The sequence below is a fragment of the Lactuca saligna genome, chromosome 6, assembly GCF_052625555.1.
Source record: "Lactuca saligna cultivar CGN05327 chromosome 6, ASM5262555v1, whole genome shotgun sequence".
Taxonomy (NCBI): domain Eukaryota; kingdom Viridiplantae; phylum Streptophyta; class Magnoliopsida; order Asterales; family Asteraceae; genus Lactuca; species Lactuca saligna.
Genome location: NC_136422.1, coordinates 37,630,406 through 37,643,708, shown reverse-complemented (window position 1 = coordinate 37,643,708; position 13,303 = coordinate 37,630,406). Strand labels below are relative to the sequence as shown.

The 13,303-nt window shown below is 36.6% G+C and overlaps 1 pseudogene; it reads left to right on the top strand.

Annotated features, from left to right (window-relative positions):
- Positions 1–10,232: 10,232 nt before the first annotated feature.
- LOC145002456 (protein GL2-INTERACTING REPRESSOR 1 pseudogene) lies at positions 10,233–10,571 on the top strand (annotated as a pseudogene).
- Positions 10,572–13,303: the final 2,732 nt, after the last annotated feature.

Here is a 13,303-nt window from a genome sequence, read left to right as displayed (position 1 = left end):
ACTAAATGTTTTTAATATAATATAATATTCAATATGGTATGTAATTATATTTGGATTGGAAAATTTTAAAGGTAACTATTTGAAATTAAATAGGATAGCTAATCTTTTATCATATTTCGTTCACTTTTTACATGACAACGTACTTTATATTTTTCAGTTTTTATAACAAAGTAGTTTATATTTTTATCGTATTTTGGACCATTATAATTAACCAATATTAATCATTAACTATAACAATTAATTGACAAAATTAGTTAACAAAAACCAATATTAACCAATATCCAATGGCTATCAAAATTCAATTACCATTTATATTGGTTATGGTTCGATTTTAGCTAAATAATGAACCAAAGTATCTCATACACAACCCTAGCCACATCGTTTATCATTTTCTTTTTACTTATTGTTATTTTGTAAATAAATAATTAGCATAAAATTAAAAATTACAAACTACAAAAATAGCACTAATTAAAAATTATAAATTATAAATTCGAATATATATATATATATATATATATATATATATATATATATATATATATATATATGCTTGTGTGTGTATGTGTTTGTGTAGACTTCGATGGGGATTGAATTCTACATTCAATAAATATCATATTATAACCCATAATGGTGATTTTGAATTTAATAGGATTCAACTTCCCCGTTCAACTATTGTTGAAAATGCCCTTACATTAGTGGTTTTTGATTCTTCTCAAATCTTTCTGGAAATGTGTGACTAAAAACTAAAATAACACATTAAGATTTACCAAAACCATACATTAAAATTATGATAAGAAAGAAATATGAAATAGTTTGATATGGGATTAAAAAAATGATATGTATATAATTTCGTTTCAAGTTGTTTCTAACATCTATAAAATTCATGAAAAAATTAAACTTTTGACAACAACCCATAATCATAAATTGTTTACAACATAGTTTAGAAAATATGTTTCATATTAGAGTTTCCCAAAATCATAAGTCCAAAACATGAGGATGTGTACAGTCACGCATTCGCCTTCCTACGATCCTCTGAAATACCTGAAATATAACCCAAAACTGTAAGTCAACACTTAGTGAGTTCCTCCAAAGTACCAACACAACACATAATCATAATAATAACAATAAATATCATCCATATAGAGCCTTCAGTTTGATTGGAACCCCCCACCATCCTCTAGTCAATCTAGTACACTCACAGAACCTCCAACATGATTGGTACGCCTCACCGGACCTTCAGCCTATTTGGAACGTTCTCCGAGCCTTCGGCCTAACTTGTACACCCCACTGGCCTGTAGTTTATATAGGACACACTGGGTATATTGGCCTTGAGCACATAGCATGACTGCGACAACCCAACATACTATCACATGTCAATATTTACCATATCAAACCCTAGCTAGCATATATAGACAATCATATAGATCTAATAGATCACTAAGCATATCATCATCCTATATACCAGGATACCAATCTAATACTCCACTACAGCATATAAGCATGCGAAAAACCCAGATATAAATCCAAAGGGGTCGGCGTTAGTGCCTTCGACCCAAAAGTACAGTGAGGAAGACTTACCTTCTTTTTTACAAACAGGATCGGTGCTCCCCATGGGGAACAACTCGGACGAATAAACCCACTATCCAGTAGTTCCTGAAGCTGCATAGATAGCTCCTGCATTTCAGGTGGAGCTAGTCGGTACGGTGGCTTGGCTATCGGAGCGGCACCCACCACCAAATCAATGCAAAACTCCACCTGCCTCTCCGAAGGCACCCCTGGTAACTCCTCGGGAAAGACATCCCAGAACTCCTATACAATCAAAACGCTGCCCACGTCCCTCGTGGTCTCAACCCTTGTATCAGAGATGAAGCTAAAAATCCCAAACATCCCTGATGAAGAAATCTCCTAGCCCTGGCAGCTGAACAGAGGTTCGGCCCCTATAGGGCCCTCACTAGTTGGCGCTTGAAGTCGATCATGGCCCCATTGGCCCCCAACCAGTCCATCCTAATAATCACCTTCAATCCTCACAATGGTATCGGGACTAGATCAACACGAAACCTCTCCCCAAGAACATTCAGAACATAGCCCCGATACACCCTCGCAACACTCACGGTGTGGTCATCCTCAATCTCCACTTGAAGCGGGGAATCCAAAGTCCCCGGTGCATCCCAAAACTTCTTGCTAAGCGCAAGAGACACGAATGATCGGGTAGCCCCCGAATCGAATAATACATGGGCAGACATACCATTGACTAAAAAGGTCCGTATACATAAGCATAATGTACACATAAGCAATGCAAATAAATAAATATAAAGCATGTAGATATTTACATACTAGCCACAACATTTGGCACTGCCCAAGCCTCCTCGATAGTCAAGTGAAATGCATGGCTATTCACCGCTAGAGCATCCACTTTAGCAGGGCATCCATCCATGATCCTTAGTGTGGCGGGCGTCGGTACCGCAACTGCTCCTCCCCCTCCCTACAACTTCGGGAAATCAGCCCTCTTGTGTCCGGTATGGTTGCAGTGGAAACAAATCAAGCCCTTCTTGGGGCAGTCCCTACTCACGTGGCTCGGCTTACCACAAGTATAACACACCGTGCCTGGCCCTCGACATGCTCCACCATGTGATCTCCCGCATATAACACACCGGACCCGGCCCAACTGGCCCTTACTGGATCAGTCCGAGGTCTTAGGCTTTTTAGCCTGACCTCCTGCAGTCTACACCTCTCAGGCTTCCGCTTGGTGCGGAAGTCCAACTCCATATCCAGCTCCCAGGCCTTCTCCACCATCTCATTCAGGGTTTTACACCCCGTAAAGATCACAAACTCCCACATATCATCCCTCAACATGGAATGATACCTCGTCCTGCCTCATATCCTCGTCTGTAGCATGTTGTGGGTAGGCCTGACAATCGTGTCGTGTTCGGGTTGGCGGGTCAAAATATGCCAACCGAAACACGACCCATTTAAATATATAGGTCACGGGTTGGTGGGTTTGGAACATAAACCATATATGACCCGTCAACCCATTTATTTATACGGGTTCACAGGTTGGCGGGTTCGTGGATCAGATTTGGGTTCGTCGGTCTCAATTTTGGACATTTAAGTCTTAAACATCCAAATGAAATTAAAAAACATTCATAGAAACATGTTACAGACATAGCCTTATAGGTTACGACTTACGACCTTAGACCATTCACCATGAGTCAAAATGTCAAAACAGTCAAATGGTCTATGAATCAATGATATATATTATATAATACTTATAAAATATTAATACTTGATACATAAATACATTTAAAAATAAAATAATTTTTTTATTAAGAATATAAATGGGTTGGCGGGTCAAGCCGTTTAGTTTTTGAGAAACCCATATATGACCTGTTTAATAAACGGGTTGGCGGGTTGGCGGGTTAGCGGGTTGCTGGGTTGAAAAACTCAACCCAAACCCATTTATTTCGTGTCGTGTCGCGGTTCGTGTTGCGTATCTTGTCGAGAATTACCAGCCCTAGTTGTGGGATCAACAGTGCCCGTTCCTGTAACTTGGCGGTGATCTCTACCACAGTCTCGGTGGTTTGTTTCAAGTCATAAAACTCCGTCACTAATTATTTCACCTCGATCAGTGGTGCAACCTCCATATCAAATTGTTGAACAAACTCGGCCCATGTTATCTCAGCCACACCAGCTGCTCCCACCTGACTAGTCACCTTTCCTCACCAGTCTCGGGCTTTGTCTCTCAGTATACACGAAGCAAAACTCACCTTTACCGCATCAGGGCAAGAGGCTCGTGCGCTGGCCGTTCTCGATATCCGCCACCCAGCATCGGCTAACAATAGGATCCCTGACCCCAAAAAACTTTGGCACCCCACACGCCTTGAACTCCCAGAACGAGGGATTTTAGGCCCCGACCTGGCCCGCAACAATCTCGGCTCTGAATGCCCTGAGCCTCTCCTCCATATCTCCATCATGCCCTCATTAACTGTCCCAAAGATAACTAGGGTAGGGTCAATGATGCCCCTTGTAACCTATGTTGCAATGAGCTCACACAAGCTCTCATCAATGGGCTCAGTAGTGTCGGCTGACCCAGATCCAGATCCTGATCCTGATCCCCCTCATCCAAATCATGTCTCCACCATACTGAACTATAATACCACAAAGCTTAATGATCAGGATGTCAATAAAAGGGGATCCTCCCACACCGGTCCTCCTTAGAGCTTGTAGGTCTAACCTCAGTTTGGGTACAGGTCCTGTGCTTTCAGTAGTATGGGCCCAATACTACCTTCCACACCTATTTGTACCTTCCCCAGGGCTCTTCCTGGTAACTCCAATTCATCCCAAAACAAATCATATCCCACAGACTACCATATATCTCAAATCCTAGGTGACCATAAGACTTGCTCTACCCACACCAAACATACCAATCATAATAGGTTGCCTTTATGCATGCAAATTATACACAGAAGAGGAGCAAATAGACTTTCGAATAAGAGTTTCTACCCTAGGACAGCAACCAAAGAAGGAACATGAAATAAGGCTAAATCAATCATTCTAAGGCAATAAGCTCCTAACTGTATACAATTTTGAAAGCATACACATAGCAGGATCCATACTATTATCTTAGCTCAAATATCAGTACAACATGGCTAACATGGTAGGGAAACACTTCCTTGGCTCGTTTGATCACGCACGTTGCACTCTCCTCTTTTCCATACTTTAAAAGTTCTAACTTTTATTTATTATCATGAAAACAATTTTACCATTTTCTTAGTTTGATTCGTGACACACCCGAGGGTATGCCCGAATCCCTCAAACCAAGTCATTTTCAAAAGATTTTTTTTTCATTTTTAATTAACCCAAATGCCCTCCATAAGCCATGAAATCGCAATTATAATTTTTATCAAAATTCATATTAAGTACAATTTTATTTCAAATCATCAGAGTGTCCCATAGAAAACGCCTGAGAGAGTGCACATTGTGCCATCAAGCCTTACCCTTGTCCTTGGGCTCATATGTACCTAAAACAAATCCACAAACTGTAAGTTAATGCTTAGTGAGTCCCCAGAGCATACTGTACATATAATCCACATAACACATATCATATTAGCCATAAAAGTTGCACATATCACATAAGCCATGCATACTAACATATAAGGAAGCCCTAGAAACCCTCCAGGGTCTTACTCCGGGTGCCATGGGAACCCCCACATGGTCTTAGCCGAATGCCTCGGGAACCCCTAGAGGTCATGACCTAGGATGCCAGAGAAACCCTCTAAGGTCTTACACCTAAGTGCCTTGGAAACCCCCCGAGGTCTTTACCTAGGATGTCGTGGAAACCCTCCACGGTCTTAAACCTAAGTACCTCGGAAACCCTTCGAGGTCTTCCATATAATTATCATAGATACAACTAGCATATCACATATCACATAACCCAATACCACATACGTAACAAATAATTGGTCGGCCTTGGTGCCTTCGACCTATTGGTATGGTGAGGAGACTCACCTCTCAAATGATGAACTGATAAGCTAAGATCAGGTATTTCCCCACACACTGCTCCTCCTCATCTACCTATAATCAACATGTGATTCACTTGTCATAATCCCAATAAATATCCTCAAAGTCAACCCTGGTCCATCCTGGTCAATTTCAAGGTTAACAGTCCATGTTAACCTAAACTCGCCGAATTCACCCAACGACTCGTCGAGTTCATCCCGAGTTCATTCCACTAAATCCCGAGCTAACTCGCCGAGTCACCTTTGTGACTCGTCGAGTTCATCAAATGTCCAGAAAGCCTAAAATCCATTCAGACCAAACCCTAATCCTTCACTACACTCAATCAGAACTCAAAATGGGCAAACATCACCCAGACTCGTCGAGTGAACTAAGGGACTCGACAAGTTCCTTCAGTCCCTTTCATGTGCAGCCCTTTCCAATGGGATCCAAGGTCCCAAACTTCAGATCTAACCTCCCATAGTGCGGATACCACGTAAAGTTGCAAACTTTACGTGCATGCAAGGCCCTCCAAGGCCATAACATCGAAAGTAGGCTTCTTACAAGATTTTTGTGCATGGAAAGGGGCTAGACTATATAAAGTGGGCAACTTTATGTCGTTAGGTACCTAGAGAGGTCCAGATCTGGAAAAATATCCTTGTGACAGCTTTATACCTCAAGATGATGGCTAATGCAGAGTAGCTATTGATTCTTTGGCTCCTCTCTTTGCTCCTTCTTCTCCAAGCTCTAAAAGCCTTCACAAATACCCTAAAATTACTCACAAAAACTCTTTTTCTCACTTAAGGAGGTGCAAAGACAAACTAGGGTTTTCTCTGGCTTATAGGGTGGTAAGGGAGACCACAAGAGGCAGGTCATGTTCTTTAAATATGGTGCAAACCCTAAAAGTTACGGTTTCGCTTTACATCTCCTACTCGTCGAGTAGGGGGCTTCCGACTCGTCGAGTAGATCCTGAATCTCACGTCCTCATATAGTCTCTTCGACGAGTTTGAGCATCCCAACGCGTCGAGTCCATGCAGAAAACCATAAAAATCAAATAAATTAGTCAATAATTGGGACAGGTGTTACACTATGGGACCTAAAGGAACCAAATCTTCAACTTGTTTCATTATGTCCTCCCACATGCTTTGAAAACTCCAATTAGTAAGACTTCATAATTTTATAAAAGTTATAAAAACTTTATAAAATCACAGGATGACACTTGATCCTCCAAAATGGTCTTCATCTTCATCTTGATACATTTTTATAAAAGTAAACTATTCTAACAGCTACTCTATTACTTATAAAAAAATGAAAACTATATATTTAATTATTACATATCATATGAATAATTAAATATTACGGTCATTTTAACAAATCAACACATATAACAACACAATAGATTCATGGCTAGTTTATGCACACATACACACACATGCACGCACACACACACACACACACACACACACACACACACACACACACACACATATATATATATATATATATATATATATATATATATAGATACACTCAAACTCATATAAAACAACACTTTGTTTTTCTAAGACAACTTTTATGACTAAAAAGATATTTGTAAACTTTTAGTCATAAAAATAACAAATATAAACATTTTAAAAAATCATCAATATTTTCCGAAAACAAAGATTATACAAAATAATCTAAGAATCTAACCAAACTTGCAGAATTTTCTCTTATACCACTTGTTGGGTTTTATTCAAAAATTGGTTTCTAAAAAACACTATAAACGAGAACAGAAGCTTTAAAATTATGAATAAACTTAAAACCATTACCTATCATGAATCATTTTGCAATAATGGAAAGATTAAATAAACCATAGAAAGAAAACTATTACATCCTATGATGTTTTTGATTCTCATAGGAGATTGGAAGTTGATGAAGTGAAACAAGACGCTTCAAAGCATAAGCTCTCTAGAGATATGCACCAAACAAAAGTAAACCACTAAAAGATGCAAGTCATAATTTGTATATAATTTGTTTTTAAGCATTAAGACATATATCAAATAATTATTAAGGAGAAGCAACTTATAAACCCTTTAATCATGCACCAAATTGCAAGACATATAGGAAGAAGATAGAACCTTATGCTCTCGGTTGTAGCTCAAAAAGAAACGAATATAAGATGAAAAACTAGTTTGTTTTTCACCCTTACAATCATTTATATACTATCTTACATATATTAATGCACCATGCATTTAATCAAATCAAAGTAGTGTCATGTAAGAAATATCGGATGAAAAAAAAAAAAGTAAACAATACACTCCATTTCTTCCTCTTGAAAAAAAATTAGCCATCATCTAGGATGTGATGGTGGTGTGTGTTATACTCCAAATTCATAACTATTAGTTACATACCAACTAGATATTTACTTAAAGTGTACAAATAAATTATACATAACATATATTCATACGATATTAATATAACTAGCTTTGTTCTCTTTTATTATCATTTTCTATAAATAATAATTTATCAATTAGTCGTAAAAATATTATTTTTAAAAAAATAATAATTTTCCAATTAAATACAAGTGTTAATAATATTTATTAATAATCAAATTACTTTATAAATAATCAATTATTAGTAACTATATGATCATATATGTCATTAACAAATATTATTTTATAATAATTATTGGAAAAATTACATAAAATAACTGATTGGATAAATGAATGCACATGGATACATAGTCTTTTTTTAGAGTCTTGGGTTGTAGGTGGAACTGGAAACCTATTTTTATTGTGACAGTTAAAGTGTATTGACTCTAACAAGGAAATATTATCTATCATGATAAGACATGTCATTTTGAATTTCATATGTGATGTATCTCTTTTGAGTAGATAGGTACTATAGAGAATCTGAAAGACAAGTCGATAAAGGCACTACCGACATGAAGTTAGCATTGCTTGAACTTGGTGAATATTCATAGGAAATAAGTCAATTTGGGCCAAACCAACAGGAAGAAAATGATTCTTGGGAATCCTTGATGGTCGATGACATTCAAGTGATGATGGAGATTGTTAGAATGTGACTTCAATTTTAGTGACCTGGATAAGTACTTAACTTGGCCCATAAATGTGTGTATGTGTATATATATTTCAAGTATATGTCTTTGTAGCGAGGGATTCGAGTACATCACTCTTGAATAGAGTTGGCTAATAGAAGGCCCAATGGACGTAAATTACATCCATCGAACATTGTTAGCTCTCCATGTCGTTTTATTGTATTCATTCACTTATTGCATAACAAAAGGCAAAATAAAACCAACTGAAACCGATGGTTTGACAAAAGTAAGAAATCAAATAGAAAATTAGAATTAATTCTATTGTATAAAGTTTTCAAAATTATGATATAACTCTATAAGTAAAATGGGTTCTTTTTATCGTTTGCTATTTATTTACCGCAACTTAGATAAAGTATATTGTTACATGTCATAGATTCATAGATGCTATATGAATGATATGATACTTTCTCAAGCATAAACCCAGGATTTGATTAACGACACTCAAGCGTGATTTCGGAAACAAAAACATATATTTCATATAACAAAAAAATTAAGGGAAATAAGAGAGAAAGAGCCAAATAAGAAGTTAAACAAAATAAGCATATACAAATATTACGAACACAAAACGATGAATCGCAAGAAGAGCCAGGGCCGGTCCAGATGGTGTGTAACCCGGGCGACCGCCCAGGGCCCACGTCTTCAGGGGGCCCAAAATTTATGGGCTATATATATATATATATATATATATATATATATATATATATATATATATATATATATATATATATATATATATAAATTATTACGTAAATGATTTTTAGAGCCTAAAGTTGGTTCAAACTCAAACTAGCTGAAAAGATAAACAATTTGGATTGCTTGTTATTGCTAATTGAACACTTTTACAGTGAATAATAAATGATATTTTTTTAATCTTTATTATATTTGTCTTTAAGGATCCTTTTTTTTCCTTTCGCCCAGGCCCGTATATATTTGGACCGACCCTGAGAAGAGCCCAACCATCTAAAAGAAGCTAAAGATTAAAATTTAACAAGCCAGCGTACATGTTTGAAGGAAGCTAAACAAATCAAACAATAGAAAGAGCGTACATATTTGAAGGAAGCTAAACAAATCAAACAATAGAAAGAGCCACATAAGAACTTAACAAACAAGAAAGATGACACATGGACTGATGGAAGTTATAATTGCACACAAATATTGATTAATTACATGAACGACAAATGCCTAAAACAGTGAAGGAGTTGGCCATCAATTTGTTGTAATTGCAGTATTTACTACTTATATCCCTTTTCTATACCCTTCTTGATCATTTATTACTCTCTCTCTCTCTCTCTCTCTCTCTCTCTCTCTCTCTCTCTCTCTCTCTCTCTCTCTCTCTCTCTCTCTCAACCCCCGAGTTCTTATAAATGGCCTTGCATCCGCTAAACTACAAACCACCTTACTTCTGGTGCTGCTCTTCTTGATCACCACCATAATCTCTCCCCACTTTCTCTCTTGTGCTTGACAAAGAAAAAAGCTATCAGCTTTAAGGTGAACACATGTACTATGATCATGGGTTGTCATGATGACGGTGTTTAGTGACCAAAGGTTTGACCTTTTAATATCTTTTTGTCTTTGATTTTCAGGGAATTGACTTCCATCTTCAAGAGGATCAAGAGCGGTTGAAAGTTAGCCAGGAAAGATGAGCAGAAGAACTGATGGAGGACACGGACTGAAGCTTGACATGAAACTCAACTTATCCCCGCCGAGAACTCAATGGCCGGTGACGGAATCACCCAATCGGTCGTCTCCAATCACTGTATCTCCGACGAACTCATGTGTGTCATTGGAGGTTGCTCAGGATGAGGTGGAGCTCCGGTACTCAAGCAGCCCGGAGACAACGTCGATGATGCTGGCCGGATGTCCTCGCTGTCTCATGTACGTTATGCTTGCTCAGGATTTCCCTAAGTGCCCTAAATGCAAGAGCACAGTTCTGCTTGATGTTGTTCTTGACAAACCGATCAAAGAAACGAGAAATTAGTTTAGTTAAGTTAAATGTCATCAGCTTGCTAGTTTTATCAATATATTTTGCCGCCGTTTAAAAAAAAAAAAAAAAAAATGTCATTGACGTCTAGAATTAGTGGGAAGTTTTGTTTTTTCTTTTACTTTTATAATTCTATTTCTTTTTCCTGTTTTTATCGGTGATGTTTACTTCTATTGTATTTTTTTTTTCTGTGATGAAATATGATGTTTAATGACGATTCCCCTTTTATCCTTCTTTTTCTACTTAAATCTTTAGCTTGAACATAGGTGTGAATCCAAAACTGTTACATGCGTGGATTATGAAAAAAATGGTAATTTCACATCATACGTACTTTATTGAATTTATTCCTTTCTTTAGTACTTATGGATTTTTTATGGCGAATAAGGTGAATTGAATTTGAATTATGTGAATACGATTTGGTACACATTATATGTTATAAATTTTCGGCGTATTGAGGGTCTAGATCTTTATGGACGTTGTGTGAGAATTACGGTGTTGTTAATGATGTTGTATTGGCATTAAAAAGGAACAAATGTGGGAAATAATTCAACTTTGTAAGCTTCTTGCAGGTAGATGAATGTAATGAATTCGCGAAAGCATTAATGGGGTAATATATGGAGTGATCCTTATCATTTGTTGGTTTTCTGCAAGGTTTGGTAGACAAATTTCGATCCCAGGTAAACGTGATAAAAAGAATCAACCGGAAAGTCTCTAATCATAATGTTAATGATAGGGGGCTCCTTGATCTTATGCAAGTGTGGTTCATGGAGAACAGGAGAAGTTAACAAATCGATAGGTATGGGATCTAAGGTTGTTGTAAACTGAGATGAGATTCGGTTTGTGAGGGGGACTTTTTTACCTAAACAACTTGAGAATGAATAGACACTTAAAGACGTTACCAGCATTGTGTAACATTTATTCCATTTGTCGCCATTGATATTTTATAGATATAAATGCTAAATATGTTGGAGGATTGTGGGTGTTGATGCAAGTTCCAATCTCATGGAACTCGTGTGTTAATTCAACAATATTTGGGTAATCTTTATTGGTTTAATGAAGTAGACCCTTACAATAGTGGTTTTGAATTTGTCTTGGATCATTCTCGAAATGTGTGAATAAAACTATGTAATACTAACTTCTAAACACTTACTCCATCTGTTCAAAACAAAAAATTTATGAAAAATGATGCATTAAAATTTAAGAAAAAAGAAGGAAGAAGTTGGTTAATATATGATCAACAAAAAAAATGATACATATATAAAACTTGGCTTCTAATCCTTTTTGTGACCGTTCTTTTTTTTTTTTATATATACTGGTTTTGTGTTGTTTTCGGATCATTCCAGTTTGAAACAGTCATATCTTTTTAGAGTGGTATCAAAAGACCCTTTTTTCGCCGTACTCTTGTTCTAGTTCTGTTTCATTATTTTTTAGGGACCGATCTTTTTGTTCATGCCTATAGTGAAGTCCTTCCTCGGGTTCAAGGTTTAGTTCCTTCGGATAGGATTGCTTGGTTATACATTAATGGAGTTTCACGTGAACTGTGGTCTACGAAGAATTTTATGATTCTAGGTCAAAAGTGGGGAGAATTCTTAGTTACCAAATATTTCAATTCAAGGAGATTATCGAATAGAAGATTTGTGTTAGGATTTTGTATGTGATGTTATCTGGGAGTGAAAATATTATTGTTAATGAAAATCCGATGGTTATACTTGTTGGTGATATTAGTGTGTGATCCCTAATAATTCTCGATAAATACGTTCTTCATCAAAGGAAGGGTGATAATGTGGAAAATACTAAATGTGAGGACTCTTTGGGATAAGTGGAAGAATTTGAAAATCAATTAGTAGATGAACCGTTTCCATATTTTGTTCCTGATACATATATTTCAAAAATTCAAAAAATATTACAAAGGTAAGATGAGAAAGTGGATTATGATTCCTAAGGGGATCAAAGTTAAAATGTTGTTAATTTCAATAATCATCTAAAAAATATAACTGCAAATGGAAAAATAACTACCAAAGCAACGAAAATTTGTTTGAGGTTGAAACTTGTGTCTGTTGTTGGTTAATACGTGAAGGTGAACTTTTTTCCTATTTTTTTTTTATTATTAATAAGGGAAAATGATTTGATAGGGGAATATAATTTTTGAAATGTATACATTTAGTTCTTATACTTTTTTTCTTGTAAAATAAACCCTTATACTTTATTTTTTGTAACAATACAATCCTTGTGACCGGCTATACCCGGTATACCGGTCATATACGAATTTTCTTTTAGGAAAAATGACCTGATAAGGTAATATATTTTTTGAATTATACACATTTAGTCTTTATTCTTTTTATTTTGTAAAATAAACCCTTATACTTTATTAATATGTACATACTAGGTCCTTTTCACTGGATTCTACAGGTTTTGCTGATGTGGAAGCACAAGTGGTACTAAATAGCAATTAATTAGCTTAATCACCAGAGGTGGGTGATCCTCCAGCAACAAGAAAAGGGCGGTGACCCTTCTCTTTCTCGTATCTCTTCCTTCCGGTCGAACAGCAACATCCAAACACCCTTTACATGTTGTGTTTCTCCAATCTGTCTCTCTTTACCTCCATCTTTGAGATATGTTTCTAGAAAAAGAAGAAAGAATCGACGAAGGGACTACCAGAGCAGCTTCTCGCCTCCAACTACCGTCTCTACTTCCTCCTGTCTCCCCCTTCGACCTTGTTGTTTTTGTCA